Here is a 1063-nt window from a genome sequence, read left to right on the forward strand (position 1 = left end):
TATATATATATATATATATATATATATATATATATATATATATATATGCGTGTGTGTGTGTATAGCTATAAGTATACGTGCATGTGCTTCTGCCAGCCAATGCTATTTTCAACTTTGTTGTTGGATATTACTGGTACTTATTTTATTGCTACTGCCACTGGGGTACTGAAAAGTCTGTGTATGTATATGTGTATATATGTGTATATATATGTTTGTATATATATGTTTGTATATATTTATATATGTTTGTGTATATATATGTTTGTATGTATATGTGTGTATTTATGTATGTATGTATGTATGTATATATATGTATGTATGTATATATGTATGTATAGGTATTGGTAGTGCAAATCAGAGGTGCAATCTGTGTGGGTGTTTTTTCAAAACACTGTCTGGTTTAAAAAGCCACATCAGACGCCATGAAAGGGTGTAGATGTATCAGCATTTATATATGTGTGTGTGTGTGTATAGGCAGATTTTCTGTGGCCAGATGACTTTCCTGTTATGATCCCTCACCTGTTTCCAAGCAAGGTAACCCCCCCCCCCCATAGCTGGGCATGTTTTCACTCAAGATTGGATGTGAAAGGCACTGATTGTATGATGGCAATGCCCATTAACAACTGTCATGTGATGTTAAGACAAAGGGTCACCCCCTCCCACACACACATGCATATATACATTTTGTAATGGGATTCTTTCAGTTTCCATCTATCAAATCCATTCACAATATTTTACTAGGTTCAGGTCTATTGAAGAGGCTTGCCCCATGGTGCTACACAGTGGGACTGAACCTAAAACCAAGTGGTTTGAAGTGAACTTTTTAATCACAGCTGTATGTAGCTGTGTTATAATACACACTTCAGTTTTTTTTGTTTTTTTTTTTACTTTTTATTGCTTTTAGTAATTAGACTGGGGCCATACTTGAAAATGATACCCCAGCATGGGGTACCACCTTCAATATATAGTAGTTAATTACATGTGTACACAGTACTTGGGTACTTATATTATCACCTTCTGGAAGGGTGAAAGATGAAGCCAACCTGAGATATGCATATATATA

General features: G+C 34.8%; 1 protein-coding gene across 1 annotated transcript in view; it reads left to right on the forward strand.

Annotated features, from left to right (window-relative positions):
• LOC106873570 (propionyl-CoA carboxylase beta chain, mitochondrial) overlaps positions 1-1063 on the forward strand; it is a 56003-nt gene that overhangs the window by 29694 nt on the left and 25246 nt on the right. The gene's annotated exons all lie outside the window — the stretch shown is intronic.

The sequence above is a fragment of the Octopus bimaculoides genome, chromosome 19, assembly GCF_001194135.2.
Source record: "Octopus bimaculoides isolate UCB-OBI-ISO-001 chromosome 19, ASM119413v2, whole genome shotgun sequence".
In the NCBI taxonomy this organism is placed as follows: domain Eukaryota; kingdom Metazoa; phylum Mollusca; class Cephalopoda; order Octopoda; family Octopodidae; genus Octopus; species Octopus bimaculoides.